The sequence below is a fragment of the Balaenoptera musculus genome, chromosome 19, assembly GCF_009873245.2.
Source record: "Balaenoptera musculus isolate JJ_BM4_2016_0621 chromosome 19, mBalMus1.pri.v3, whole genome shotgun sequence".
Classification (NCBI taxonomy): Eukaryota; Metazoa; Chordata; class Mammalia; order Artiodactyla; family Balaenopteridae; genus Balaenoptera; species Balaenoptera musculus.
In genome coordinates this window covers 59,882,134-59,909,949 of record NC_045803.1, presented here as the reverse complement: position 1 = coordinate 59,909,949, position 27,816 = coordinate 59,882,134, and the positions used below count along the sequence as shown (strand labels likewise).

At 63.0% G+C, this 27,816-nt stretch overlaps 1 protein-coding gene across 1 annotated transcript in view; it reads left to right on the top strand.

Moving 5' to 3' along the window:
• The first annotated feature begins 2,679 nt into the window (after positions 1-2,679).
• CBFA2T3 (CBFA2/RUNX1 partner transcriptional co-repressor 3) overlaps positions 2,680-27,816 on the top strand; it is a 58,641-nt gene continuing 33,504 nt past the window's right edge. Inside the window, exon 1 of the mRNA XM_036832503.1 lies at positions 2,680-2,878. The gene's annotated coding sequence lies outside the window, so the exon portion shown is untranslated. The remainder of the gene's footprint in view (positions 2,879-27,816) is intronic.

Sequence of the window (27,816 nt, the reverse complement as noted above, 5' to 3'; positions counted from 1 at the left end):
GCACAGGCCTCAGTCCTCCCAGGTGGGGACACGGGAGCCTTTGGGCTGGCTCGGGGCCTGAGCGTGGTCTCTAATGATTGCAGTTTTATTCTTGGTGTTTTGGGATCTGTCATGTCTCCAGTGGTGTTCAGCACCCTGCTTAAATCAGTGACAATGCAACTGAAAATTTTTTAAATATTTATCTATTTATTTATTTACTTGGCTGCGCTGGGTCTTAGTTGTGGCATGCGGAGTCTTAGTTGCAGCATGCGTGCGGGATCCAGTTCCCCGACCAGGGATCGAACCCTGGTCCCCTGCGTTGGGAGCATGGAGTCTTACCCACTGGACCACCAGGGAAGTTCCTGCAATTGCTAATTTAACACAAAGAACTGACGACGATGTGCTGTTTGTGGCGGTCAAGGTGCAGCGGACCCCAGGCTGGACCCAGCTTCTGCTAATGCTCTGTGAGAATCTGGTGCTTGTCCTTTGGTCCACCTCCCTGCCTGGCCGAAAGCCCCTGAGGCTGGCTTCAGACTGTCTGTTTGATGCTCAATGCTCCACCTAGCCCGCTGGTGGCATGTTAACATATCTGAAATCTAGAGGCATCTTAGGATTATAACGGGGAGAGTGTTCTCTTTTCTTAGTGGCACTTAAAATGATGGTGCATCTTAAAATCTGTGGTGCCTCAGCGTCCATGAAGTAGGGGAGCTGGTATGAATAAACACTGATGTATGAAGTCTGGAACACTTGCTTTTAGATCCACGTTCTTCTGTGACACGAGTTCAGGACCCTTTGCTCTTCTCCCAGGACAGGAGGGGTCCACACCTGATCACATTCTGAAAGCCAGGGGATGGGAGATGCCAGACATTTGTGTTCCAAGTAATCCTTCACCACACCCCTCATTTCCACAAGGACAGAGGCCCAGGAGGTCAAGGGACTGGTGGGGGCCACACGGCTAGTTGGTGACCCAGCTGACAGATCCCGGAGCAGTGCACCTGGGGGTGGCCACCAGGATGGGGCAGGGGTGCCCCCCCCCCAGAGCCTTGCATTGTGTTCCCACCAGCTTCCTCTGCCTAGCTCGCCCCAGTGGGCAGGGCTCAGTCAAGAAGAAGGATATTTTTTGGCACATCGCTGTATTTTTCTACTTGGGAATTGGGGACCTTGGACCTTCGCATGCAGATTTATGCCAAATGAGATGCAAATCAGGGCTGTACTGTTCTGAAGTTCTGGTCCCTCTGTCTCCTAAGACCGTGACCTTGGGACCCCAGCTTGTCTCTAAGAAATAGTCTGTGTCTGTTGGAGGAAGAAGGAAGGGAAAAGGCACCGATTTTGCTAAAATGTACCAACCGGGCAAATGCACCAGATATGCCGCAAAGCACTTTAAGGAAAGAGGCAAAGTGGGTGCGGGTAGGGAGGTAGGGCGAGGGTTGCAGGCAGGGAGAAGCGGGGCGCACAGAGGCCAGGGCAGCGGCTTGGGCGTTCCTGCAGGGTGACATTAAACGAATGGGACGCAGATAAATGCCGAGCACACGCAAACGCCCCAGGCCAGAAGCTGTGAGCCGGGATCCTGCGCCCCCGCACTCCGCTCAGTAACTCGGTCAGCGTGGGGCAGAGGCCACCAGGGCGCGCGGTGCGGGGCGCGGCGAGACGGCGCCCCCTGCCGGCCGAGCGTGGAGGCGGCCCCAGCCCGGCCCGGCCCACGCGGCAGGCGGCAGGCGGCAGGCGGCAGGCGGCGGGCAAGGGGGGCGCGGCGGCCGGAGGAGGGACGCCTGCCGCTCGCCTCCCGCCGGGACGCCAGACGCCGCGGCTGTAAAACTGCGAGGCGGGCGCCCGCCGACTGCTCCGAGGTGGGTGTGCGCGGCGGCGCGCTCAGCTCCAGGCCCCCACTCGCCCGCCCAGGGCGCGGCCTGCGGAGGCGGCGGCGGCGGGGGTGGACGCGGGCGAGGGGCCCGCCGAGCGCGCCACTCGAGCTCCCTGCACGGCACCCTCACGGCTCTCCCCACGGCAGCCCGCGCTCCCGGCCCACAGCACCCACACTGCCACCCCCGCGGCACCCGCGACCCCCCCCACCACGACATCCCGCGCTCCCGCACTCTCCGCGCTTCGCGGCACCCTGCGCTGCCCTCACGGGCTGCCTCTCTCTCCACAGCAGCCGCTCTCCCACCCCGGCACCCCGCGCACCCGCACTCGCCCCGCTCACACCCGCCCGCGCAGCCTCCACACTCGCACCCGCGCTCCCGGCCGCCGGCTGCGCCCTAGAGCCTCCGGTCCCCAAGGCTGGCCCGCGCCCTCGGCCGACTTCCCAGGACGCGCCCCGGGGTCCGCGGCCGCCCGAGTGACTGGGACGGCGGGGGCGGCCCTCGGCGTTGGGCGGCGGCGGGCGGAGCCACTCTCCCGCGCCGGCCCCGCACGGAGCCCGGCGCCCCGGGGCGGAGCTGAGCGCGATGGGCGCCGAGCAGGAGGCAGGTGGCGCAGCGGCGGCGGCGGCGACGAGGGGCAGGAGGCGGAGGCGGGGCGCGCGGGGCGGGGGCCGCGGGGCCCCGTGAGACGCTCGGGCGAGCGCGCGGCAGCCGTAGCCGGCGCCCGCGAGCCAAAGGCGCGGCGGCTGGACCGGGCGCGGGCCGCGGAGGCCGGAGACCGCCCGGGGCGGCGTGCGCGCTTTGTTCCCGCGCGGGCGGCCGGCGGGCGGAGTGAGCGGCCCGGAGCCCGACTGGGCATGGCCCGGGCAGCCGCCCCGCGCGCCCGGGCCCCGTCTCGCGCCTGAGCGCGGCCGGCGCGAGAAGACAGCGCGCGGATTGCCTCCAAGTTACGGAGGCAGGGACCGAGTTCGAAGGAAAAGCCACTTCAGGAGCCGGGTCGCGAGAGTGCAATCGCCTCCCGTCCGCCGGACCCCCGGACCGTAAGTGTCCCGTCTGTCCGCGCGCTGCCGCGCTGTCACCCGACTCCGCCCGCGGCTGCTGTCCTAGGGTCTCCCTGCAGCCATGCAGAGTGCGTGGGCCTCCCGAGGCACCCCCTCCCCACTTTACAAAGTTGGAGCCCACAGCGGGGTGGGGCCAGCCCACTCAGCGCCCGCCCACTGACCACCCCCAAGGTGAGCGGGAGCTTGACCTGCTGGGGGTGTGGTCAGACCTAAGGTGGGACCTGCGTGCGGAAGGTGGGGAGTCCTGCGGGTTCCCCTGCGGTGCCCGCGCTTCCTGACAAAGAGGCCTCGGGCCATGTGACAGGGGACTGTTTGGGGGGCAGAGAGGGTGACCCTAGGACAGATGGAGGTGCCTGTGGCCAGGCTGGGGAGGAGGGCCAGAGCTCCCTCTAGCCCCTCCCCCTCTTGTTTTGGTTCCTGGACATGCCTCCCAGCGCAGGAGCCGTTAAACATTTTGAGGGGTGAAGTCCTGGGGGGGTGGGCCCTGCCCCACTCCCCGTGGGTGGGGAGAAGGTCTTAAACAACAGCCGCTGGATCCTGACAGCTCCGGGGCCTCGGGCGCAGCCCCGTGGCAGCGATTCTGCTCACACGCTTTGGGAACCGTCCATCTGCATGTTGGGCAGGCTGGGAGCCAGGCTGTGGGAACGGCGGGGAGGGAGGTGTGAGCCGACGTGGAGGGACAGATGGCTGGAAATTCAGCCCTAGACGGGCTTACGTGGAGCAGGAGGCGGCGGGGCTGGTGGCAAGCCACGCTCTGAGACACCGGGCTCTGAACACACAGCCCCAGGCTGTTCCTCCTTCCGGCCCCCGGGAGCTGCGTGTGTGCTCAGACCCCTGTAGGAGTGGAGACCCCTGCCACTCCCTCCGCCCAAAATCCCCAAAATAACTGTATTCCCCACTGTTTGGGCTGAGGCTGGCCGACCTCTGGCCTGTTCCAGAGACCAGGGAGAAACATATTTCCTTTGAGAATAGAGATCCTGTGCTCCTGTGGGGGGTGATCTGAGCAACCATCAGGCCCTGACTTTGACTGGCGGCCAGGACACCAAATCATTATGTCTAACTGGGCGTGTGTTTCCTCCCCTGGACCCAGAAACAGGAGGTTCCCAGGGCGGCCGCCCTCAGAGGACAGGGGCTGGCCGGGGACAGAGGGAGGGCAGCTATTCTGTGTCCCTCGTCGCTCTCCCAAGTTGCCGCAAGGTTTGAGAAACTTCTTGAGGTTGGGCCCCTGGGGGGGTTAGCTCTTGCCTGCCCTGGATGCCAGGCAACCCCCGGCATCTTTTCAGGGTCAGGGGCAGGGCACACTCATAGAGGGCTGGCACTGTGATGGGCATTGGGGTCTCGCTGTGTCACCCCACCTCCCACCTTCTGTCCTCTGCATGGGGGGGGGGTCCCAGGGAGGCAGGGGGTTCTGTTCTCTGTTCTGTGCGGCTGACAGCCTGGTCCCTAAAGAGCCCGGCTGCGTGGGGCTCTGTTGCCGGGCCACCCTCATACGATGCGAGGGAGGAGGAGGGTAGGGGCGCTCAGCACAGGAACAGATGTGGCGCCTGGGGCTCCCGAGAGCTAGGCGGACTCTGGGTGGGAGGGGATATCACATTAGGACCAATTTTCTGTCAGAATCCGGCGCTCTCTGGAGTTGCCTTGATCTGTGTGTGATGGGGGGAAGGGACGTGGTACCCGGTTGCTCGCAAGCCCACCCAGGGTCCCCAGGCTGGCGAGCTGGACGATGTGGGGCAGACATCTTCCTCCAGGACCCTCTGGGGCTGCTCCGGGCCACCCACCAGCCCTTCCTCTGTCACCAGGTGATCCGCATAATGAGTTACCACCTGCAGGAAATCTCTCTGATTTGGGTCCACGTATTTTCATTTCTGCATAACTGGAAGAAATTAATTTTCCTTCGTACGTAAGGATCTGGAGACGCCGGCAGGCTGGGTCACTAATCCACAAGATCCAAGCCCACGAGGCTGCTGTAGGGGGGCGGCTTTGCGCGCTGGTCGCCGGGCAGCAGTGGAGGGCGGTGTTGGGGGAGGCATCTCCCTGCCACCTGGAAGTGCCCTGGCGCTCTCGGCACCCTCCCCCTTCCAGCCACTTGTCTGCCCCCTCCAGGACCTGCAGGGTGGTGGTTGAATTCAGTTCTTCTGAATTCCCTTGCCAGTCAGTGTGTGCATGTGTGTGCACACATGTGTGCTCAGAATCCAGAACGTGGGCGAGGTGAAGAGCTAGCACACAGTAGGTGCTTAATGAGTGGTGCTCTGGGGGCGGGAACTGGCGTTTCCGTGGGGCAGCTCTGTCCTGCCCATGGCCCAGCTCTCACCGCGTGTGGTCTGTCCCGCCGCCAGCACGAGTCAGCCTGGGGACCAGGCATGCGTTGCCCAGCCAGGTTCGGCACTCACACTCACCGCCTGAGTCTGCAGGACAGCCTGCGGGGCGGTGGGACTTCGCCCGTTTCACAGACGCCCGGGGAGTGTGGGCTGTCGATTCCATGAGGGGAGCCCGGGTGCCCCACCCCCACCCAGACAGCAGCTGCCTTGGCCTCCCTGTGTCTGTGGCCCTCGTCCCCGGCCCGCCTGTCAGGGTTCCTCCCACACCTGGGGGGGCTGGTGGTGACTGCTGGGTGCTAAGGAGGGGTTAACGCCCCAGATGTCGGAACCCTCACCTGGACACGGTCTCAGGCTCGTGGGGCACAGTTGTAACTGACACCCAGGGCACCACCTGGGGCTGGGGGCCACCTGGGATCAGGGCCGGGGACGGTGAGCACCTCTGCCCTGTCTGGGTCACAGAGGCCCAAGGCCAGCCCCCTCCCCCGTGCCACCACCCTGGGCAGGGGAGGGGTAGGAGGTGGGGGGCGTGGTCATTGTCACTCAAGGCCCTCTAGAAGCCACTGGACATTGTCTGTTAGAACACTGGCATTGCTGTTGGGCAGCTGGTGTCACCTCCCAGACCTGGGTGGGGGGGCCTGAACTCTGTAATTTGTAAATGCGGGAATGTGGCCACTGTTGCATTTACTGGACCAGACTGGCTCTGGAAGGTGCTTGTCACCCATCGCTGCATTGCTGGACAGGTGGTCATCCAGGCAGGGGGTAGAGTGATCATGACGCAGCACCAACAGCAGCTCACACCCTGATGGCAGGCTGTTTCCTCTCATTTGACCTCAGGACAACCCTGAAGGTGGGCACCCTTGCTGTCACATTCTCCAGATGGGGACACTGAGGCCGGGAGAGGTCCACCAGAGGGTGGACAGGCACCTTGAGCTTTCCGCCAAGTTCCAACTCCGGAGGGCCAGTGTGGGGCCTGCAGGCATGCTTCCTTAGAGCCTCCGACAGATTCCCATGTCCCCCCACCTGGAACCTCTGCGTCCGAGGGAGGGGCAGGAGGAGGCTGGTAGCTCGTGATTGGTGGGTGTCTGTCTGGGGTGTGGCCTTTGAGGGCCCAGGCTCATGGGGAGCGGGGAGCTCAGAGGGGTTGGTTGGTGGAGGCTCCTTTTTTGCACGAGGTCACAGCTCCTAGAGGCGTGGGTCTCCGGGTCCAGGCCAGGCTGGGTGGGCACCACGCTGTGTATCCTGAGGGTCAGGCTCCAAGACTGTTGGACACACCTCCAAATCCTTTCTGGGCATCATGCCCCCAGACTTCTGGGCAAAAAAGGAGCAGGCGTGCTTCTGCTGCCACGGTTCTGAGGCCGGAACCCTGTTCCATGGGGGCCCAGATGAGGCAGTGCGGAGGGCAGGGCCCCTAAGCCAAGCACACAAATGCCAGCAAGGGCTTGGCATCTGTAAACAGACTCCTGCGCAGGATGTCACCCTCGTAACCTCCGTGGAAAGAGCCAGGCAGAGGCCTGGCGCTAGGGATGGAAACTCAGGATGAGGAAAGCGAGGAATAGTGGGTTCCCGGTTCCCGCGTCTGAGTTCACGGCGTACCCGGGGCACTTGGTGCATGGCTGAGTGGAGCCTCCGATGAACGCACCGTGTGCAGCAGTTTCCTGCAGCAACAAAACAGGAGTCAGGACTTCTGCTCTTTGTAATCCGGGGACTGCACCGGCAGCCAAATGTCGGTGGGAAGGAAAGCAAAGATGCTTTTGGCTGCAATGAGGAAACCTTCTCTTGGGGCCAGGGCGCCCGCAGCCCCGCCCGGCGGATCACCCACACGCTCTCGGCTTCCGGTGTCCTGCTCACCATCCACACCCGCTTCCAGCCTCCCGGAGCCTGGGTGCTTGGACCTCCCACTGCTGCTGAGGCCAGAGCGTCGTGGATGTGGCAGGAGGAGGTTTGGGAGGACGTCCGGCGCTGGGCGCCTTCTGTTTACTTGGGCAGAGAAAAGTCCACCGCGGGGGCAGGGCAGGAGCCGCAGCTGCCGGGGCAGGTCTGGAGGGCTCCTTGTGTACCTGACAGCCCTGGGCCACGTGTGGGACCCACAAGGAAGTACTCACCCTGTGGTCCCGACCCGGGAGCACCCGAGAAAGCCAGGGTGAAGCCACAGCAGGAAAGGAAAGCCTTCCGGCTGCTGTGGCCCCTCTTACAGGCAGGCGGGGGACGTGTTGAGAGGCTAGAGAGGTGGGGGTCTTTAGGACCAGAGGAGGCCACAGCCCCCCCCAGCTTGGGGAGCCTCTGTCTTGTTCACCCAGGCTGTGTGGAGGGGGGGAGGCACCACCCTGGCCTCTCTGAGCCCCACTGCTGAGATGGGAATCCTGATTCCCCTCCTGGTGGCTGTGTGACCGTCAGCACATCACTCACCCTCTCTGAGTCTGTTTCAATGCAAAATACAGTCGCACTGGCTCCTCTCTCTTTGGGTTGTAATGAGGGGTGAAAGGTCGGGTGTATCTGGCTGATTGGTGGCTCTAGACGTGGCTGTCACAGCCCCTCTCTGGGGGACACTCAGTGCCAGTGCCGTCACAGCTCTGCAGTCACGCCCTGTTTCTCTGATTCCCAGCTTGCGCCTGTGTCCTCCCGCCCGAACCGGAGTGATCCAGAGAGACAGGCTGTGTCCTCCAGCGCAGCCCAGGCCCCCACGCCTGCTGACCCTCCTCCCCACGCTGGGGACGCAGCTAGCTCAGAGCCAGGGACCGGGGCTGCGTGCCCTGCACCCCCATGCTCCGCTCCCCTCCCAGCTCACAGAGGGAAACTGGGGCTGGCATCGTGACATCCAGTAGCGTCATCACATCCCACCTCGGTGGCAGAGGTGGGATTCCCACTCAGGAGCCCAGGTCATCTGAGTCCAGAGCCTCTGTGTTTCCGCCACACCTGGTTCCCCCAACAGCTGGTGCAACTTCTCCCTGGGCCTTGGGCTTCCCGAGCCCACCCAGCCCAGCCTGGACTCGTGAGCGCAGTAAACACAGGGGCCCTTTCCTCCGACCTCCCTGCCCCTGAGAAGTCAGAGTGGGGCACCGGCCACCCCTGCCCCGGGCAGAGCACAGACGGCAGCATTCCGTGTCTGAGCTGGCTGTGCACAGGGCGGAGGGAAGGGCAGGTGTTTGTGTGCTGACACTTGCACACCAGGCTGTGCTGGCAGCGCGGACGTGGACGGCGGAGGTGGCCATGCTCCTGGCAGAGAGGTCCTTCTGCTGACGTAGAGAACATCTGGGCAGGAGAGTACAGGGCACGCGGTCCTATCCACTCCCTTGACGAGCAGCCGTGCTCGCCCCACCAGGTGCCTGTCTACAGGCAGGGGACAGGACGACACCGCCTTGCTCTGACCCCATCTGCCACGCGCCTTGGAGTACGCACTGGACAGCACTACAGGCGTTGCTTTTACCTGGGAAAGATCCCCGCTTGTGAAGGCTCAGGGTCGGGGGTCTGGCTGAGACCCTCTCCACGTGGCCCGCCAACCGTTGATCTTGTCCACTCACGTGCTCTTTGCCCAGATGACTCCCCGGGGTCCGATCGTGTGTGGACGGAGAGTCCCTGAGCCCTGAGACGGCCTCTCTACGTGCCGGTGTCTCTTTGGACTATTCGGAGACCTCACGGAAGTTTGGAGTCTGCTCAGTTTGTGATCCGAGTAGCTGTTAGAGGGTGGGACATGCCATGTGCCCTCTGGGACCCCCGAGGCCATGTCCCACAGGAGATGCTCTGAATGACGCTTCTCCCAGGACGCGTCGGCCCCCACGGCCTGGTGAGCCCAGCCTGCGCCCAGCGCCCACAAGCAGAGCAGACTGTGTCACTTACGATTGTGGCCGCAATGAGAAAAGGGAAAAAGGAAAAGGAAACCCACATAATTTTACTGATGTATGTTATTTAACCCAATATATCCAAAATATTGTCATTTCAACAGGCAATTGTTTTTTTTTCAATTATTGAGATCTTTCTTAAAAAAGACTTTGAGAGATTTCCCTGGTGATGCAGTGGATAAAAATCCGCCTGCCAACGCAGGGGACACGGGTTCTATCCCTGGTCCGGGAAGATCCGACATGCCGCGGAGCAACTAAGCCTGTGCGCCACAACTACTGAGCCTGCGCTCTAGAGCCCGCGAGCCACAACTACTGAAGCCCATGTCCCACGACTACTGAAGCCCGCGCACCTAGAGCCTGTGCTCCACAAGAAGAGAGGCCACCACAATGAGAAGCCCACGCACCGCAACAAAGAGTAGCCCCCGCTCGCCACAAGTAGAGAAAGCCCGCGCGCAGCAACGAAGACCTGACACAGCCAAAGATAAATAAAATTTAAAAAAAGAAAAAAGACTTTGAAATTCCACGTGTGTTTTACACTACTCTGAGTCTGAGTTCTGAGCAACCACGTTGGCTGACTGGTGGCCGCCACGTCGGACAGAGCAGGGTGCGGGCACAGGGAATTCTCAAGTGGCCACAGCACTGAGGGCTGCTGTGCTGGCGCTGGGGGTGCAGGTGTGTGGCATTGTGAGGCATGTGTTGGGGACGACCCTGCGGAGGTGACAGACCACACGGAGGCCAGGGGGCCGGGGCCAGGCGGGAGGACTGTGGGGCATGATGGACCCAGAGGGGACTCTGGTCTTTGTCCCTGGAGTCTCAGAGACCCAGGAAAGCCCCCTGAGCTGGGCTGGGTGGGGTGGGGTGGGGTGGGGTGCTGGTTAGATTTGCATTTTGAGAAGATGGTCCTGGGGGACAGATGTGGGCAGACGCAGGGCCTGGAGGACGCAGTATCCAGACACGGGCACCGAAGAGGGTGGAGCTCATCCAGGAGAGCCGTGCCCCCCTCTGCGCATCGAGCCCAAGCCCCCAGCACGGGCTGGAGAGGCCCCTTCTGTCCCACAGTCAGCATGTGGGTAGAACGGTCTGAAGCCAGGGCACTTATGCCTGAAAAGGTGTGCTTCCCAGCTCACTGCCCTTCCGTCGACTTGGTGAGGAGGGGGCCGGGGTGCAGGGAGGTCCCTGGTGGAGGGGGAGCAGCTCCCTCCGGGGCCCATGGTGGACCTCACCCTGCCTCGGGAGCCCTGCGTGTGAGTGTGCACGTGGGGGGTGCACACGGGGCACGTAAGTGTGTGTGCAAGGCTGTGAAAACCAGGCAGAAGAAGGATGTGTGACCTCCCTCGACTGTCCCGAGGGCAGCAGCCCCGGGGGCACTCATAGGGGAGCTGTGCAGCCAGCCTAGACTGTCCCAGGACGCCTGTCACCACCATCTGCATGGACTGTCCCAGGACTCCTGTCGCTACACATAGACAAGGACTGTCCCAGGATGCTTGTCACCACCATCTGCAAGGACTGTCCCAGGACTCCTGTCGCTACACATAGACAAGGACTGTCCCAGGACTCCTGTCACCACCATTTTCAAGGACTGTCCCAGGACGCCTGTCACTTCACATGTGCCTGGCTTTGTTGTGGGAGAGCCTCGTTCAGGGTGTCAGGCGCCCAGTTGGAATCTCGGCCCACAGGCTCGCCCTTGGCTCCAACATGTTATGTGGTTTCTTGGAGCCTCAGTTTCCTCTCTGTTCGTGTGAAACCTTTTCAGAATCTCTGCAATCGTGATCGTTAAATCCTTGGTTAGGGACCAGCACAGTTCCTGGCCCGGGCGGGTTGGTGGAGGTGTCGGGGCTTGTACGGCCCTGGGGGCTTTGGGGTGGAGGGGAGGACAGGTCAGGGTGGTCACGCGGTCCTGGGCTTGACCTGTGCCAACGCCCCACGTTCCGAAGGCTTTTATCTGATTCTCAAAGCGGCTGAGGTTCCTTCAGTTGCCACCCGAACCCCTTTCCGGCTGGTAATCCTCACGTCACAGGGGCCTTTAGTACAGTTAGGCCTCCTGGTTCATGAGGTTATTTAGGCAGACTGTCCTCAGGGTCCCTGCTGACTCCCGAAGGGCATGCCTCCGGATGCGGGGTGTGTGTTGGAAGGTAGCGGGTCACTAGCCAGGGGGGCCCGGCCTCACCACCTTCCTTCCTGGGACCACCAGCCCCAGGGGAGCCTGGATTGGGGTCAGCAAGGTAGCCACCCTCCTGCCCACTTGTAGGGCTGGGACCCCCAGGTCACCAAGAGCCTTGCGCCTGGGAAGAGGGCCATGACCCTCCCAGTTTGCGCTGCTGCGGGCCGGCCCTGGCCGCCAAGCGGGGAGGGCAGCGTGTCCCCATCACACGTGGACTCCCCATCCTGGGCTGTTAGCAACGCAGACGGGCCACGGGGGGAGGACAAGGTCGCGTCCTGCCTGCCTCCGTCTCCCCACTGGGTTTCTTTTTTATTGTAAAGTACACAGAACATAACATTTACCGCCGTAACCACTTTTAAGTGTGCGGTTCGGTGGCATTTAACACATTCACAATGTTGTACAACCATCACCACCATGAAATTCCAAACATTCTCATCACCCCAAAAAGAGGAGACCCATACCCACCAGTATTCACTCCCACCCCACCCACCAGTATTCACTCCCACCCCACCCCCCGCCCCAGCCCCTGGCAACCACTGCTCGGCTTTCCGTCGCCGTGGACCTGCCCATTCTGGGCGTTTCAGGTACACGACTGGCTCCTGCCCCTCAGCGAGGTTCGTCCGTGTTGTCACACGTGTCAGTGCTTCACTCCTTTTTAACAATGAGATTGGACTGCGCGGATCTGCACGTTTTGTGTGTGTCCATCGTCAGTTGAGGGACAGCTGGGCTGCCTCCCCCTTCGGCGAGTGTGGCTAATCCGCTGTGAACCTTCGTGTGCACACTTTTGGGTGGGGGTGTGTTGTCAGCTCTCTTGGGCTCACTCCTGGTGCAGGAACCGCTGTGCCGAGTGGTCACTCGGTTTAACTCACTGTCCCCCAGGTTTCGAGGGACAAATTCACAAGAAGAGCCTCCCGCCCTGGTCGCCCGGCTTCCCAGAGTCGCATAACCGGGCCGGCCCACTCCTTCCACAGGTGACACACCCTGGCCCGGGGCGGGGCGGGGTGGTGTTTACTGGCTGTCGGGGATGCCCTGCCAGGAGCCTGGAGGGTGGTTGGGCCGGCAGGGCTCGTCTGCCCGCAAGCTGTCCTTGTATTTGGTTCCGCAAACAGTTACCGCGTCTCCTTGGCACCTGCGTCCCATGTCCGTGGCATGAGCAAGATTCTGCACCTGGTCTCCGGTTTCACCCTTGCCCTCCCCCCACTCACAGGGCAGGCGGTTTGGGGCCTCCACGTGGCAGCCGGAGAGGCCCCCGGAAAACTAGTCAGATGTGGCTCCTCCGGGGACAGAGCCAGATTGCCCAGATTGCTGCGGTGGCTTCAAGGCCACATAGCCCTGCCCTGCAAAACGTTCCCCTGACCCGCCTGCCTTGCTGTTTCCCCGGCACACCAGGGACTGGCGGGTCCCTCTGCCTGCGTGCTCCCCCCACCCTCACACGCGGCTCCCAGTGCCCCCCCCGTCCCGCCCAGCAGTCCTCTCTGCATGAGTGCCCACGGCCGCCCCTCCCCCTCCCCCTCCCCGCTGGGCCTCTTCTTTGCACGGCACCACATCTCCCTCCTGGAAGGTCAGCTCTGTGAGGGCAGGACTTCCGTCTGTCTGTTCCCCGCTGTCCCAGAGCCCAGGCGGGAGCCTGACACACAGGAGGCCCAGGGGATCAGGAACGTGTGTCACCTGTGAGCGCCCCCATCTCACGGGCGGCGATGCCAGGGTCGCGGCTGTGGGGATGCCCTCGCCGGGTGCTGGGAGAGGGCTGTTTGAACAGCAGGGCCCGCCTGCCTGCAAGCTGTCGCTGTATTTGGTTCCACAAACAGCTATCTCATCTGCTCTCCAGCCCTGGAGTCGGGCCGTGAGTCCTGCCTGCGTGGGGGCCGCGGGGGGAGGCGGCCGGGGTCATGCCGTCCACCTCAACCTGACCCCGCTGGCTCCCAAACGGCGGCGTCTCGAGGGCTCACTCCGGGGGCAGCTGAGAGGCAGGAGAGGGCGCGCCCCAAAACAACTCGCTGGGACAGGCGAGCTCGCAGAGAAGTTATCCAGCTCCGCCTGCCGTGGCCAGAACACCCCTCATTCCGTGGCGTAGAACCACCAGGTGCCGGCTCTCGGATTCCTGGGTCGGGAGTTTGGATGGGGCCCGGCGGGGACACTGAGTCTCCACCTCGTGATGTCCTCAGGTCCTCCCTCTGGCCACCCAGGATGGGGGACTCCTCGTGTATAAGGAGCCTGTGTGGCGTGGCCAGGAGCCCCCCTCCTGCAGGAAGAATTACAGAAGGTTTCAGGGTGGGGGGTCAGGACAGGCCCCTGGGGGTTGGGACCCTGCAGAACCTGGGCCTGGGGCGGAGGAGGGGAGGGCGGTGGAGATCACTCCAGGTCACCTCTGCTTCAGTCTCCCCAGCCAAGACGGCCCCGTCCCGGGAACCACTGAGAGATTAGGCATTTTCCTTCCCAGCTGCCAGGGAGCCCGGGCCTCCGGGGCCACTGCAAAGCCAGGAGCAGGCTGGCACCTTGTGGTATGCCTGTCCGCCATCAGCTGACACAGCTTGTCCCCCTGGGCACCCCGGCTCCCACCCCACGTGGGGTGGTCCCTGGAGAAGGACAGATGGACCCTCCCCTCCCAGAGGCGCCGGCCCCTCCCCTAGCCTGTCTGGACACAGGGCAGAACCCGAATACCCAGGGCCTGGCCAGGGTGCATGAGATGATTATTTTTCATTTCTCTCCAAACTGGAAGACAGTGTAGCTCTCGAGCTGCAGCAGAGCTTGAGTTCCTCGCTCCTCTGAGCTCCCTGCATGCTGGGGGTGGGTGGGCCTGGCCAAAGCCACCGTGGCCCCAGCTTCGGAGGGGCTGGGGGTTTGCGTTCTGACTCCAGGCGGTGCTTTCCCGCCCCCCGCCTCCGCTCACATCTGCTCACAGGGCTCCCCCTCCAGCGTGACCCCGCTTTCCAGCCGTTGTTTCCTTCCTGGACGAAGCCCGGGAGGCTGACCCCAGGGTGGGGGGTCACTGCTACCCGGCACAGCCCACGCCCAGCGGCTGTGAAACGCCGGCACAGAGCTGGGTGACATTTAGCTGAGACGAGCCGTCGATTAGAACGTAGTTGGTTCGGTGGTGCTTGCTCGTTCCTTCGACAAATAGCGCCTGAGGACCTGCCGTGCGTCGGGCGCTGTTCCAGAATCGAGCGGACGGACCGCTGCCCTTGTGGGGCTGCTACTCTGTTTGGGGAGAGACAGACAATAAACGAAGGGGACGAGGAACATTTTCTCCACCAGGGCCCGCGGGGAGGGCCTATGGCTGGGGGGAAGTTGCTGTCCTTGCCAGGTCCAGCTTCTCTGATGAGGTGACATTGAGCTGAAGCCTGGAAGGGAGGGAGCCAGGAGGCCACCAGGGCACAGCCCCTCTGGCATAGGGAACAGCCTGTGTGAAGGCCCTGGGGCAGGAGTGTGCCTGGCACATTGGAGGACCAGCGAGGTGGCCTTGTGGCTGGAGAGACACGAGGGAGGCGTGCAGAGAAGGGCAGAGGACGGCCTGGGAGCCGCCGGTGGGCACTGAGGACTTTGGCTGGTGGAGGTGGTGGCATACATACTAAGGCATGGGGACTTCCCTGGCGGGGAGATCTAGTGGCTAAGACTCCGTGCTTCCTCGGCAGGGCGTGTGGATTCGATCCCTGGTCAGGGAACTAAGATCCCACGTGCCACGTGGCCTGGCGAAAAACAGAAAAAAAAACAAAACTCAGACATGAAAAAGTCATGAGCTTCCTGTGCGCCAGGCTTTGCACTGAAGCACTCGCAGGGCTGATCCGACGGGAGCCCTGGCATCGCCTGGGGGCTGCCTGCCCCCCACCCTCATGACCGCACGGCAGCGGCCAGTTTGTCCCTGAGGGAGATCCCCGCGTGGAGCTGCGCCTTCCCAGGCTTGCGGGCCTCCTGGGCTGCGTTGCCCGCAGCCGAAGCCTCCGTGCGGGAGCCCAGGGTGAGGCCGCACGGGACACCTGGAACCGGTCCCGCCGGTCAGGCTGTGACCCCGTGGCTGGCAGCTTTGGCACTCACCCCGTCCTCCTGATCAAGCTGACCGCCGGCGCTCCTTCTCCGTCCGCCCCGAGGCCTGCCAAGAGGGAGGAGGGGGAAGCTCGCTTGTGCCCTGAACCCTGCGCTGCTGGGAGAGGGTCGGAAGACGGGCATTTCAGAGACCAGGAGGGCCCGCGGGCATCCTCAGGGCATTGGCAGCTGAGGGGAAGGTTTGTGGAGCCGGAATAGGCCGGAACTGAGCCCGGGTTGCCCCTCGGGGCAGTGCCGCTCACTCCCCGGAAGCTTGCTGTGCTGGACGGTTGTGGGTCTGAACCACGATGAGCTCAGAGCGCCCGCACTGCCGCGGGGCGTCCCCGGGTCCCAGGAAGGGCAAGCGAGCGAGTCCCGCACACCCGCACGGAGCACCGTCTGCACAGGGGCCGCCCTGCAGGCCGCGGGGGGCCGTCAGGGTGAGGCCTACGGACACAGGTTTTCCCTCCAAGGCGCCGGGGCCTCCTTAGCTGCTCTCTTTTTAAAAAAGTCACCTGGAAACAGTCACACTACCGGGGCGGGAGGGTGTCACGTGACTGGGAGCGCCCCGCGGCCTTGGCCGCAATCAGGGCCCCCCACCTCTCGGCCTCGGGAAGCCCACCCTGAGGGGAGCACGGGAGATGAGGGCGCAGCCCCGGATAAAGTGCCGCCCGATTCCACACGTGCCCTGCGCTCACGACAGGCCTGGCCTAGCTTCCCAGGGTCAGAGGGGAGACCCCGGGGCCAGTGGTGGCCTCGGCTTTCCCTGCTGTCAGGTGGGGGGATGGCCTCAGAGCCCCGGCAGAGCAGGAGAACGCTCCTTCCTCCGCAGAAAACCCCTCGGCTGTTTTGACTCAGAAGGGCCCCACCCCCAGATCTCCTTGAGGTTCTGTGCGACCATTTGGTGGAATGAGTCAAAACATCCAGAAGGTTCCGCTCAGGAGGGAGGTGTGGAGCCGGCTCCCTGCTCGCCTCTCCCAGAGCAGCTGCCACCGCGGCTGCAGCAGCGCCGGCCCATCTGCCCGCCTGGTGCCGTCCAAGGCGGGAGGCGGGGCTGGAAACAGATCCTCTGCCCTCTGTGGACACAGCCTGTTCTCCGGATCAGGGGACTGAGGGCCGGCGGGTGAGGCTGCCGCTCTGTGACCCCGGGCTGGCTCCTGCCCTCCCTGTGCCCCTCGGAAGCGGCACAGTGATTCCACCTCGGGGCTGATGTAGCAGGTGGACACTCTGAACCTTGGACTTGACCAGTGAGCGCCCGCTAGCCGGCGGCTTCTCATTTCTGCAGGACCGTCCCTCTGCTATAACTGCCCACCCACGGCCTGTGTCACCTCTGAGGGGGTGGCTTCATCTAGCCACACACAGAGGAGGTCACTGGGGTTTAAACCCCGACGTGCGGCCCTCCCGTGGCAGACGTGGCCTCTGGGATGCGGGGTCCCTGCTCTGACTCGGGTCATCATGAGCCCTTGCCTCAGGCCCGGGGCGTGGGGGACATGAGGGTCCCTGTGGTCCTTTCCCTGTGGCCACTGCCCATCTGAAGTCCTGACCAGCAAGTCTGGGTTCCTGCCCGCAAGCAGGCGGGCCCTCTGGACCACGCGGGGCTGCGGGCTGCCAGCAAGATATCTCTTGGCCTGAAGGACGGGCCCTGGGGACGGCTTTGCTTCCTGGCTGCTCCTGAGAGAGCCCCCGGGCATGGAGATGTGCTCAGGGTGAGCCAGCACGGGGCTCCCCACGTTAGGCCCAGCTGCCCCAGCGCTCTGTGGGGAGCTGCTGTTAGACGCATCTTATGGCTCAGATTGGCCAAAAGGCCCCGGAGAAAGGCCCAGACCCGTGTGAGGCTGCTGGCCGGCGGGTGTTGAAGTGACAGCACGCTGCAGAAGGTCTGCAGGAGGCCCCCACCCGGCGAGGCTGAGGTGCGGGCACGCCAACAGCGTGCGGGCGAGCCCTGGCCCACGCTGGCCTTGGCCGCCAGCAGCTCAGGAAACTGCCCGGCCACGTGCAGGAGTTCAGCCTGGTGGCCTGCCTGGAAGAGGAGGCACGCAGGGAGGCTGGCAGGAAAGCCCCAGAATCCTCGCGCCCATGTCGCGGGGCAGGGTGAGGGTCCCCCCACTTCCCGGGGAAAATGCTGAGGCCGAGCCACGCGAAGGGACCCACTCACAGCCGGCGGCCAGAAAGTGGACAAGCCGCCCAACTCAAGCCCGAAGGCTGTGGCCCCCGCAGCAGCCCGCCGCCTGTCTGGGAGAGGAGCAGGTTGGGTCCAGGCAGCCGCGTGCGCTCAGGCTGGGCGCATGCGGAGCTGCATCGTTGGGTGGAGCCCCACCCCTGCGCTTTCCAGCCGTGTGCCCGGCGGTTACTGAACCTCTGTGTGTGAGTTGCACCTGTAAAACGGGGGGAGTAACATGTCTTATGTTTTGACGTTATTGTTAAAGAGCAGAAGAACCTCACGGGGCTGTTGGAAGGATTAAATGAGCTAATATGTTGTTGGTCACTTAGCACTGGCTGTACACCTCCCCCTCTCCCAGGGCGGGACAGGATTCCAGGTGGGGCCTGTGAGCTGGGACCCGGTCTTGGAAGGGGTTGGCCCCTGGCCTCTGGCCTGTCCATTTGTGGACTGTTCACCACCTCTCAGAGGAGGCCTGGTGCGGGCAGCCCCCTGAGCAGGTGCCGACCGGCAGTAGGAGAGGCAGACTGTTCTAGAACACTGTGGGGGAAAGGTGGACTGAATCCTGGGTACCTCTCCATCCACTTCCTGTGATGCCCATGGCAGACGTGGCTTATCATTCTCTGCCCACTCCGATGCCCACGGCAGACATCACCAATCAGTCGGACGCATCTTTCCCTTTTCCTCAGCAGCAGCAGTCTCGCTGAGCGGCTCTGGTGCCCACCTGCCTGATGGGCCTGGAGTGGGAGTGGAAGCCCACCCACCACTCTGGCTGGGTGGGCTCTGGGGGCCAGCCAGCTCTGACCATTTCCGCTTCTGTAAGCCCTGGGAACCTGGGGGAGATGTGGGGAGAGTGTCTGTGGGAGGCCGGGATGTGCCCCCCACCCTGGAAGGAGAGACCCGGGCGTGGAAGGAGGGGGCACCCCAGGGGCCCATCAGACGTGAGACTCGAGATCCCGCCGGCCCCAGCCCCCAGGGACAGCGTCGGCTCCCGAGCTTGGCCTCTGTGATGTACTCGGTGCTGTCAGTACACCCTGGAATCAGGGCTCCCCCGGGTTCAAATCCAGCCCCTCAGGAAGGGTGATGTGACCATGTGACACCTTGGAGGGGTTGCCGCCCTCCCGAGCCTCCTGAGTGGGAATAATGACATCTCCTGGGCGAGCCTCCCTGGATGAGGTTCACTCAGAGAGAGTGTACCGGGCGCCTCCTGCCCTGGGCCGGGCTTCGGGGAAGCAGGCAGAAGAGGGTGAGAAATTACAAACCATGGTGAAGGCTGCGGAGGAGGGGCGCAGGCGGGGGGCGGGTGAGGGGCACTCCTGAGGCGGCTCTAACCGGCCTGGGGACAGGCCGGTGCTCAGGGTGCAGCCGCGATGCGATGCAGCGTCTGACCGAGCTGCACCCCCCCAGGCAGGCCTTCCTGGACCGGGCACAGGCCTCCACTCCCTGGCCATGATGCGATGCAGCGTCTGACCGAGCTGCATCCCCCCCAGGCAGGCCTTCCTGGACCGGGCACAGGCCTCCACTCCCTGGCCATGATGCGATGCAGCGTCTGACCGAGCTGCATCCCCCCCCCACCCCCCGGCAGGCCTTCCTGGACCGGGCACAGGCCTCCACTCCCTGGCCATGATGCGATGCAGCGTCTGACCGAGCTGCATCCCCACCCCCCCCCAGGCAGGCCTTCCTGGACCGGGCACAGGCCTCCACTCCCTGGCCATGATGCGATGCAGCGTCTGACCGAGCTGCATCCCCACCCCCCCCCCAGGCAGGCCTTCCTGGACCGGGCACAGGCCTCCACTCCCTGGCCATGATGCGATGCAGCGTCTGACCGAGCTGCATCCCCCCCCACCCCCAGGCAGGCCTTCCTGGACCGGGCACAGGCCTCCACTCCCTGGCCATGATGCGATGCAGCGTCTGACCGAGCTGCATCCCCACCCCCCCCTGGCACGCCTTCCTGGACCGGGCACAGGCCTCCACTCCCTGGCCATGATGCGATGCAGCGTCTGACCGAGCTGCATCCCCACCCCCCCCTGGCACGCCTTCCTGGACCGGGCACAGGCCTCCACTCCCTGGCCATGATGCGATGCAGCGTCTGACCGAGCTGCGCCCCCCCCCCCCCCCCTGGCACGCCTTCCTGGACCGGGCACAGGCCTCCACTCCCTGGCCATGATGCGATGCAGCGTCTGACCGAGCTGCATCCCCCCCCACCCCCAGGCAGGCCTTCCTGGACCGGGCACAGGCCTCCACTCCCTGGCCATGATGCGATGCAGCGTCTGACCGAGCTGCATGCCCCCCCACCCCCTGGCAGGCCTTCCTGGACCGGGCACAGGCCTCCACTCCCTGGCCATGATGCGATGCAGCGTCTGACCGAGCTGCATGCCCCCCCCCCCCCCTGGCACGCCTTCCTGGACCGGGCACAGGCCTCCACTCCCTGGCCATGATGCGATGCAGCGTCTGACCGAGCTGCATGCCCCCCCACCCCCCTGGCACGCCTTCCTGGACCGGGCACAGGCCTCCACTCCCTGGCCGCCTCCTTCCCCCAGCAAAATATGGCCAAGATGTGAGTGGGGCGCCCGCCCTTAAGGTCCCTCCTTCCTCTCCAGTGACGAGGGGGGTGGCTGGAGATGAGGGGGGAGGGCAGAAGGGGATGCAGAAGGGGGCTCCACCCCATCCAGGGGCCCCTGGAGGAGGTGCCCACCCGGCAGCCCCAGCTCAGGGAATCCCGGCTGGCACCGCGCCACCACCTCCCTGCCATCCTCATCCACCAGGAGCCAGACACAGCCCAGATCCTTGCCAAGCTGGGGGCGGGGCGCGCGCTCGGCTTCGCCTACTCCTAGCCATCCTTTCTGCTGCCTGCGTGTAATTAACAGACTAATTAAAAGCAGGATGAGTTAATTGGTATTCATTTATGTGGCAGATGTTTTTAATTGAGGCAGGAAACAATTTACCTGTTTACATAAACAATGGCAAAGGCAGGCTTGTAAAACACATTTTTTAAACTATTTTCCTCCCCTTCCTAAAAAGAATGGAAATCACTTGGTCTCCCCGGCGCCTCTGTGTGAGAGCGCAGGCCCCGCCCGGGAAGTTCGTGCCAAGAGGAAACATCTGTTTAAAAGGTTTGCTTCCAGAGGACTCTGTTGTCCTTAAATCCAGTGGAAGGAGGTTGTTCCCAGGTTGTGTGGACGCTGGCTCACGGGGTTGCCTCCCCAGAAGGCTTTCGTGTCCCCTTAGTGTCATCCCCAGGGCCCGCTGGGGGCTCTGGCCTCCAGGCTGGGTGGGCCAGGCTGGGGGGGGAGACCACCCAGCAGGGTGGGGGGGCAGGGCTGGGAAGTGGCAGGGGACGCCGTCCTGCCAAGTTTGGGGCTCCTCTGGGTGCGGAGGGGGAGGCTTCCTTTCCACCTGCCTTTGTGGTGGCGTGGCGTCCCCCCGTCTGGCGGCAGGGCTCAGAGGAGCACCTTTGAGAAAGCAAGCGCTCAGGGTGTCTCCTGTTGTAGGTTGGCACTAATTTGGCACTTGCTGTATGCCTGGCTGCTGCCTGTACTGGTTATTACTCTGCGTCTTTTTCTTTTTTTTTTAAATTTATTTTATTTATTTATTTTTGGCTGCGTTGGGTCTTCGTTGCTGCACACGGGCTTTTCTCTAGTTGCGGCGAGCAGGGGCCACTCCTCGCTGCGGTGCATGGGCTTCTTATTGCGGTGGCTTCTCTTGTGGAGCACGGGCTCTAGGCATGTGGGCTTCAGTAGTTGTGGCGCACGGGCTTAGTTGCTCCGCGGCATGTGGGATCTTCCCGGACCAGGGCTCGAACCCGTATCCCCTGCATTGGCAGGCGGACCCTTAACCACTGCGCCACCAGGGAAGCCCTCTGCGTCTCCTCATGACCCTCGGGGGCGGGGCCAATCCTCCCCATTGCACAGGTGAGGTGACTGCAGCGGGACTGAGCACAGCCTCCAGGTCTCGTACACACGCACAGAGTTGTGTTTACGTAGAAGTGTCTGGAAGGATCCTGGAGACCCGTCAGCGGTGGTTACTGTGGGTGGGGGCTGGGAGGGGTGGGAGCGGGTTATAGTCACGGGTTTCCTGTGTGACTATGACCCCCACCTGGGGCCGGCTGCCACGCTCACCACGGGCACGTTGCTGACTCTCTGAAAGTAGGGAAATAGTGGGGTTCCGGGGACTGCGTGAGGTGACAGCGGGAGTGGGGGGGAGACGCATGGCCCATGGCACGCAGCAAACGTGCAAGAAGCTCTCTGCACTGGAATCGGGCTGTGTGTGGCCCCTGAGGCTCCTGGCCCCCCTGCGGGGGAGGGTCTGGGCCGTGACTTTTGGGTGACATGTGATTGGAATTTCTGGAACGTTTCGGCAGTTCCTGGGGAAGAAGATGGACTGTTTGGAATCCATCAGGGAGAAGGGCCCTGGGAAGATGGCGCCCAGGATGCAAAGAGGCTGGGGCCCGGTCCCTCCCTCCAAGAGGTGGTGTGAGGCCACACTGCCCCCAGGCCTCTCCCGCGTTGCTGGTGTTAAATTGTAAAATTAACCACAGGTATCTGAGGAGGTGAGCAGTAGACAGAGCTGCTGGGGCCAGAGGTGCCTGTTGTGTCCTTGGGAGCGCCCAGCCTGCACCAGTGCTGTGTGACCTCGGGTGCAGACCTGGACCTCTCTGAGCATATCGGAAGGGAGGCAGTAATGGCCACCCCGGTGCTATGAGCTTTGACCGCGATAGAATGCTGTAGCTGTAAGGCCCCCAGGGTACCTCGCCTCCTGTCTTTACCGAGTTCTCTGCCAGAGGAAGTGTGAGCTTTTCCAGTGGCCCCCAGCCTCCCCCGTGAAGGCAGAGGCAGGAGGACGGGAGGGCCTCGGGCCCAGGGCTGCTGCCCCCGCAGTGGTGGGGTCTCTCGTGGGCCCGGCTTCGTCCCTGGGTGTGCGGGTCAGGGAGGGGCCTGGGCAGGGCCTTCCACGTCCAGGAAGCGAGAGGGCACAGAGAGGGGTTGGTTGTCTCTGGGTGGGGCGAGAGACCACAGGCCTGCCCCCGCCCCAGTCCCGGTCCACAGGGGCTCCCTCAGCAGGCACGGGGGCAGCGCCATGTCGGGCTGACACCCGCCGCAGCTCAGCCAAACCAGCTCTCGGGTCATCCTTAACGAAAGTGGGGCGTGAGAGCTGGAGACGCCCCGGCCCTTGGAGCAAAGCCAGCCCAGACCACCTCCTCAGCCCCCGCCTCTGCGGGCGGTGACTTCTAAACCTGCTTGAGCGGGTGCACGTCACCACCTGGGATCCCTCAGCCCTCGCGGGCAGCATCCTGGGGGCCACACCCCCTCGTCCGCATCGGTGGCTCCCGTCACGGGTGACCGGGGTCCTCACGGGCCACGTGTGCCAAGGGCGGCCGTTCTGTGTCCTGGGGCTGGCGGGAGAATCATGTGGCACTCTGGAGAGACGCCCTCGACGAGCCATGCGTGCAGGGTAAACCGCCAGCCCCTAATTATTATTTAGCATTCACGGGAGCAGCATTATTATTTTATATGTTGGCAACATTCCTCTGGGGAGTTCAAGGTGCTATGCAGCCAATCTGCATGTTTTTTAAGCAACAAAAATGCCTTGGGAATCGGCTAAGCCTTCGGTGGTGCCCCGTTGCTGGCAGGGGAGCATCCCAACCGCGTGGCCTAGGTTTCCAGACCCTCCGGCCCCCCCGCCCTGCTGCCCACCTTCGTGCACAGGCGGTACTAGATTGTTCCTGGAGTTCCGACTGCACTGCTTTTGCCAAGCTGCGCCCTCCACCGGGACGCCCTCCCGGCTTCAGCTGTGCAAGTCGCACAGCTGCAGCTGCACCTCTTCAAGGCTACCCTGCCTCTTCCAGCGACGCACTCAGCCCAGGTGCGCCTGCGCGGATGCAGGACTTCCCACTTCACCCAAACCTGAGCACCGACCATCCTCAGAGGGTGTCGTGGCCAATGAGTTGCTTGCGTTTTGTCAATTCCTTTTTTAAAATAAGGAATCTGGACTAAGGCATCTGTTTATTCGCTAAGTGGCACTTTGTAATTGTCTCTCCGTTGCTCACGTTACTGTCACTTTCGTTCAGAGCTGGGGAGGGGCACAATGCTGGTGGGCGGCAGGCAGTTTAAAAATAAATCAGGAGGTGGTTTAAAAGCGGGGCTGGTCCAGGAAGGAGGCAGAGAGGAGGGGGCCTTGCTGCTTTTGCCCAGGGGCAGCTTTTGTTTCCTTCTAGAGGTTCTCTGTGTACATATCAGATCCTCTTTTATTCCAGGGTGTCCTGCAGTCTTCCTTGGGGTCACAGCCCTTCCCCCCAGGAAACGCACACACGTGACACTCTGCCCGGCTGCTTCTACCAGGTGCTGCCGCAGCCCTCGGGGGACACATCTTTTGTTCAGGCCTCAGTGTAGATGTCCTGGGGTGCCAGGGTCCCCCGCCCCATCACATCCCCGCCAGGTGCGTGTGTGAGCAAAGCAGGGTGTTGGGCTTAACAGGCGCGCACCTAATCCTCGCAGGGACATCGGCCCGAGTGTGCAGTTGAGGAAACCAAGGCTCAGAGGAGGAGGCCCAGCCAAGGCCACCCCGGTGACGAGGCCATGGCTGGACTCCGGCCTGCCCGCCCCCAAGGCTGGGCTTTTCCCCGCTACCGCGCAACCTCGTGTGGTGGCCTGTGTGTCCGTCGCCTCCCCCACCGTGAGCTGCAGGAGGGGACTCTCTCCATCGTGCTTGGGTCACAGCGCCATCCCCCCGCCTCCTGCACACCCACTCACGTCTCTCTATCCGTGTGCCCACACCCCTCGTGCCTGCCCAGGCACCACCACGTTTATCATCACAGCCTGTTCACACTAACTAGGTGTGCCAGCCTGCAGCTGAGCCACTCCCCCTTGGGGGGCAGGTGTGCATGGGTGGACGGGAGGGGACTCCCAGAGTGCCAGGACTGGTGCTGGGAGAGGAGGGCGCCCTTCCTCCCACTGCCCCCCCCAACACACACACACACACACGCACACACACACGGCGGGCGGCCCAGATGGCGGGCGCCTCCCCCTCAGCTCTCAGGAGCTGCTCTTGGCTGCGCAGCCCGGGCAGCTGGGCGAGGAATGTGCTTGCTCTGTGCGCCAGCCGCGGGGCGAGCAGGGGGACATCTGGGTCACGTTTGCGGCCGGCGGAGAGCGGGGAGGCTTTCCATTCCAGCTGCTGTGAGCTCTCTGCCCTCCCCGCCTCACAACCCTGCTCAGCACCGGGGCGCCGTGGGCTTGGCTCTGTGACCACCCAGGCTCGGTCCAAGAAGGAAGTCTCGCCCCCCTCCTTGTTTGGGGCATCTGCGCTCGGCTGAAGCTCTGGGCTCCTTGGTCCAACCAAACCCCCAGACCCCTCTTGAAAACACAGACACGGGCATAATGGCTCTGACCAGCCTTCTACCAGGAACCACGGTCACCTTTTGTTTCTCGTCATTTTTCTGCACGTATGTTTATTTACAAGATGGAGTTTCATGTGTTTCCACCTCTTTTGATTCTCCTTATTATTAGGTGGTATTCCGGGGCACCATTTTTGCTAGTAATCGGGTATTTGAAGTACAGCACACACATAGAAAAGTGTACGTGGGAGCGTTCACAGAGTGTGCAGATACCAGGCAACGTTCCCTGACCTGCCCCAGGCCCCGAGCCCTTCCCCGTCACTGCCTGTCGCAGGACTACCACCCTGACCCTAGTGCCAGCTTCTGAACTCCATGTAAAGTAGAATCACGTGGCCCGTCCTCTTTGGGGTCTGGTGTCATTTACTCAGCCCTATGTTGGTGACATTTGTCCGTGTTGGTGCATGGAGTTATGTGTGTCCTTTTTCCTTGCTGCATGGTATTCTGCCGTGTGGATCTGCCCCTTGACCTATTGATGGGCCTCTGTGACAGTGGCCAGTGAGTATTCTTGTCCTTTGCTGCCGATGCCCGGCTGTTTGCACTTCCGTTGATTCCCTGCCTCAGAGCAAACCGCTGTGCCTTGGGTGTGCAGTGCTTCAGGCTTGTGGGCACGGAAAAGCGGTTTCCAAAGTGAAAGTACCCACCGCGTGATTTCAGGCTCCGTAGGATCCCCCTGGCCGGAGGATGTATTTGACCTGTCCTCTGTGGGCTCATCCCCCTCACAAGCAATGCCGTGGCGAGCTTCCTTGCAGGTCACTGTCTGGGCCGGATGATGTCCTCAGACATGGTCCCTTGGGTGGCCTGCTTATCTGAGCCCAGACGTCTCCACGAGAACAAGGAGCAGAGTGGCAGGAGCCCTGGTTCAGCTGGAATCTGCCCCTGTAACATCTGATCCTTGGGTTTCTAAGGGCCCTCCCAGCTCCAAAATGTTGTGGTTCTAAGTACCAGCGTGTACCTGTTAGTTACTGCTGGGTAACAAACTGCCCAAAACTTAGTGACTTAAAACAACCACCTTCATCTTGCTTACAGTCTTCGGGCGGCTCATGTGTGAGATCCCGGTCCTGGCTGGCCTTGCTCCTGGCTCTGCTGAGGGTGGCTGGGCCCCTCATGTGCCTGGACCCCCAACTGGGGCAACTGGGCTGACCCTGCCCCATGTGAGCCTTCCCCTCCAGCAGGCTCAACAGGACAGCAAGTGGAGCTGACCGCCTGGTGTCCGGCTCAGAGCTGGCTGACATCACTTCTGCCGCATCCTAGTGGCCAGAGCGAGTCCCAGGGCCAGCACGGATCCAAGGGCAGGGAAATCGACTCCATCTCTGGGTGGAAAGAGCTGCAGTCACATTGCAAGGGGTGTGAGTGGGCGGGAGGGGGGCGCGAGAATTGAGGCCGTTTTGCAATCCATCCACCCCCCCCAGGTGGCGAGTGTCTTAGGCAGCCACGACCGAGCTTTACTGCTGTGGGGCAGGCTCAGAACAGCTCCACGGTCCCCACACACACACACACAGGGGCACTACCTGCTGGGGCCGCTGAGCAGGGGCAGGTCCCAAGCCAAGCTCCGCCCAGGCTCTCCTGCCACAGCCACCAAGCTCTCCAACGTGACCATGAACGGGCTGGGCTGGGGGCTGAGGCAGCACAAGGGCAGGTGGGGCCGCTCTGGGTTTCTCACAGGTCAGTCGGCACACCTTTGTGGAACATCTTACTGACCACCAGGCGTCGGTGCTGGTCTGGGGTTAGCAGTGCACAGAAAGACGAGGCCCGTGTCCTTGGGGCGAGGGGTGGTGAACACAAGGACCTGCACGGGCCACCATCGCGGGTGCTGACAAGTGCTCCACAGGAGATAAAGTGGGTGATGCAGCAGGAAGGGCAGGGGTGGGGGCTAGGAGGGCTCCTTTAAGGGGGAACATTGGGACCGAATCCTGAGTGAGGAGGAGGAGACAGCCTTGTGTGGACGTGGGGGGCATCCCAGCAGGTGCGGAGGCCCTGCGGCCGCACAGGAGTATCTGGGACGGGGTCTCCCAGCCTGGGGGCGTGCAGCCAGAACAAAGGGGAGATTGGACCGCTCCAGAGGCGACCCCTGGGCTGGAGCACAGTGGTGAGAGTGTGTCTGGCCCCGTTTCACAGCATCTCGGTGGCATCTCGGTGGTAGAAGGGAACTTCCCGTCCAGGCAGACGGCTTCCTCTCAGCACCCGCGGGATTCGTGAGCCCCTGCTGATGCGGGGCGCAGCCTGGCCACCGCAGCGCCCCCTCTGAGGCTGTGAGGGGCTGCCCTGAGCAGCAGGACGTTCTCCTGTGGACCCCCCACCCCACCCCCAGACAGAGGCTCACCGCCACCCCTCTGGGCAGGCTCTGAGGGTCCAGAGTGAGGGACCCTTCCTGCGACCAGCAGGGTCGTCAGCCAGAGGGCTGCACATGTGTGGGATCTGCCGCATTATGGCCGTGTGACCCCGGGCACACGCCCTGTGCCTCGGTTTCCCCATCTGTAACTCGGGTCTTACACGTCCGGGCTTTGTCAGGATGAGGCGGTCTCGACACCCAGGCGCATACGCAGCTCCCAGCAAAAGGGAGCCCGTTTAAAATCAGAGCTGTGCCCCCGCCTGGTGCCCAGGCCTGTGGGCCTTTAGAAGGAGCCTCTGGCTGAGCATGTCCCGTCCCTCCGCGCCTCTACGGGGCGGCTCTGCTCTCATCCCCATCTCACAGGTGAGAAAACCGAGGCCTCAGGTAGAAAAGCCACTGACACACCGGCCGAGAGGCTGAGACGGGTGGAGGGAGGCCAGCTGGAACCTCCCCGACACAGGAGCCACAGTGGCCTTGCTCCTTACGGTTCCTTTTCTGAGACCACCCCCGACCCGAGAAGAGGGAGTTACGGGCCCGTTTTACCGATGGGTATACCGAGGCTCAGAGCCATGCTGGGGTGATTTTATGGATTCACAGTTAGTCGGTCACAGAGCAGGATGGGGGACCCAGGTTTCCTGGCTCCCGGCCCAGTGTTGTTGCCATGGCAACGGGTGACCTTGTTGTCACCCACAGGCCCGGCGG